We start from the raw sequence: 3,106 nt of genomic DNA on the forward strand, positions 1-3,106 counted from the left end.
ATAAACTCAGATACGCAGATGACACCACCCTTATGGCAGAAAGCAAAGAACTACTGAAGAGCCTCTTGATGAAAGTGAAAGAGAAGAGTGAAAAAGTTGGCTTAAAGTTCAACATTCAGAAAACTAAGATCATGGCATCTGGTCCCATCACTTCATAGCAAATAGATGGGCAAACAGTGAAAATAATGACTGACTTTATTTTGGGGGGCTAAAAATCAGCGCAGATCGTAACTGCAGCCATGAAATTAAAAGACTCTTTGGAAGAAAAGTTATGACCAACCTGCTGCTGCTAAGTTGCTTCAGTTGTGTCGGACTCTGTGCGACCCCATAGACGGCAGCCCACCAGGTTCCCCTGTCCCTGGGATTCTCCAGGCAAGAACACTGGATTGGGTTGCCATTTCCTCCTCCAACGCATGAAAGTGAAAAATGAAAGTGAAGTTGCTCAGTCGTGTCCGACTCTTAGCGACCCCATGGACTGCAGCCCACCAGGCTCCTCCGTCCATGGGATTTTCCAGGCAAGAGTACTGGAGTGGGATGCCATTGCCTTCTCCATGACCAACCTAGACAGCATATTAAAAAGCAGAGACATTACTTTGCCAACAAAGGTCCATCTAGCCAAGGCTATGGTTTTTCCAGTAGTCATGTATGGATATGAGAGTTGGACTATAAAGAAAGCTGGCACCAAAGAACTGATGCTTTTGAACTGTGGTGTTGGAGAACACTCTTGAGAGTCCCTTGGACTGTAAGGAAATCCAACCAGACCATCCTAAAGGAAATCAGTCCTGAATCCTCATTGGAAGGACTGATGCTGAAGCTGAAACTCCCAAAAATTTGGCCACCTGATGCAAAGAGCTGACTCATTGTAAAAGACCCTGATGCGGGGAAAGATTGAAGGCGGGAGGAGAAGGGGACGATAGAGTATGAGATGGTTGGATGACATCACTGACTCCTTGGACATGAGTTTGAGTAAGCTCTGACAGTTGGTGATGGACAGGGAGGCCTGGTGTGATGCAGTCCATGGGGTCGCAAAGAGTCAGACATGACTGAGCAACTGAACTGAACTGAAGAACTTAGTTTTGGTGGGGGAATAGGACTTTGGTCCTCTACCAGATGAACCCAAATAACCTAGCAGAGAATATAAATCTCGGGTGTAAGATGGGGTGGGGGTTGGGGTGCAGGGCGGCAGTGGTCAGATTTTAAAATAACTGCTTTAGTGACAAGTGGGCTGGAAAGGACAGGTTTGAGCTAGGCTGCCTCTCTTACTATACCTCTCACTATGTGTTCTTCCTCTAGGTCTCCCAGTGTCCTCAGTGCTGATGGGAGGTACTGCTGTGAAAAGTCACAGTTGGGAAGGTGTAGTAGAGCATGCCCATGCTGTCTCTACCCTTGGACCCAACCACTGGCAGGTTGATCACCCCTGCAGCCTGCTTCTGTTTCAAGTAGGAGACCAGGATCCTGAGAAGCCGCCTCTGTAGGCCGGGATCCATCATGGGCATCCCCTCAGTGCCAGGCCCACTGGGGTTCACCTGCATGGCCAGGAGCACTGAGTAGCCATTGGGGCTCCCCTGTGTGATGCATCGTGTGACTTCTTCCAGCTTGGTCTGGTCCAGGCTAAGGTGCTGGGCAATCTTTAGCTGGATCAGCTTACTCCTGGAAGTGTGATCTTTTGAGGACTGCTTATCACCCCTGATCCCCATCTAGGATGTGCATAGATGTCAGGAAGCAGCTGTTTTTCAACAGCAGAAGCCTGTTCCAACCCAGCTGCAGCATCTGGGCATCCTCTGAAGGATTCTTGAGCTTTTAGGTCTTATGTTTTGGCTCTTCCAGAGGCTTGGGCTCGGCCTCAGTGATCTGAAGTCTAGGCTTGCTCTCTCGGATCTTCTTTCCTGTGGGAAGAGTTGGGAGCCTCGTGGCGGGGGTGGCAACTCTGCTCTTCTGCCCCATGTCTGCTGATGCTGAAGGAGTTGCTGCTGGACTCCTTGGCCCCTTCACTGGAATGATCTTTCTTGTGGCTGTGCTTGGGGGTTGTGGTCGGAGCCTCGGTCCACAGGGTGCCCACCAACCTTGGTCCTGCTCCGTTCCTCATAAGGGGAGTGGGTTGTCCTTCTGTGATCACAGGGGAGGCTCCGATGCTTCCACCTGTCCTCCAAGGCCTTGGGCAGGACAAACCTCCCGGTCCCCATCTCCTCCCCAGCACTCACCACTCTGGCTGCGCACTGAGCAGCTACAGCCCTAGAGGCTGGGCAGTCAGAGCGTTTACTGGGGTTGGTCCAGTCCCCTTCCACAAAGGTCCTCTCGGTCTGAGTACAGGAGGTGTGTGGGGGTGGGGGGGGGCGTCCTGTCCTGCACCTGCAGGTTGGTGTCCAGGTTCCGGTGCAGGGTATACCCATCTTGGAGTAGCTCATAGGACACAGGGAGGTGGGGTAGGTCAGTGTTCATTCCAGTCCCAAAGAAAGACAATGCCAAAGAATGTGCAAAGTATTGCACAATTGCACTCATCTCACATGCTAGCAGGCTTCCCTTGTAGCTCAGTCGGTAAAGAATCTGCCTAGAGTGCAGGAGACCTGGGTTCGATCCCTGGGTTAGGAAGATCCCCTGGAGAAGGAAATGGCAGTCCACTCCAATATCCTTGCCTGGAAAATCTCATGGACAGAGGAGCCTGGTGAGCTGCAGTCCATGGGGTCGCAAAGAGTTGGGCACCACTGAGTGACTAACACTTACTCACTTACCTACACACGCTAGTAAAGTAATGCTCAAAATTCTCCAAGCCAGGCTTCAACAGTACATTAACTGTGAACTTCAGATGTTCAAGCTGGATTTAGAAAAGGCAGAGGAACCAGAGATCAAATTGCGAACAACTGCTGGATCATAGAAAAAGCAAGAGAGTTCCAGAAAAACATCTACTTCTGTTTTATTGACTATGCCAAAGCCTTTGACTGTTTGGAACACAACAAACTGTGGAAAATTCTTAAGAGATGGGAATACCAGACCACCTGACCAGCCTCTTGATAAATCTGTATGCAGGTCAGGAAGCAACAGTTAGAACTGGACATGGAACAATAGATCGGTTCCAAATAGGGAAAGGAGTACATCAAGGCTGTATATT

General features: G+C 50.0%; 1 pseudogene; it reads right to left on the reverse strand.

The window, feature by feature from the left end:
• Nucleotides 1-1,140: 1,140 nt before the first annotated feature.
• LOC133242109 (putative RNA-binding protein 15B) lies at nucleotides 1,141-2,708 on the reverse strand (annotated as a pseudogene).
• Between the last annotated feature and the right edge of the window lie 398 nt (nucleotides 2,709-3,106).

This window comes from Bos javanicus, chromosome X (genome assembly GCF_032452875.1).
Source record: "Bos javanicus breed banteng chromosome X, ARS-OSU_banteng_1.0, whole genome shotgun sequence".
NCBI lineage: Eukaryota > Metazoa > Chordata > Mammalia > Artiodactyla > Bovidae > Bos > Bos javanicus.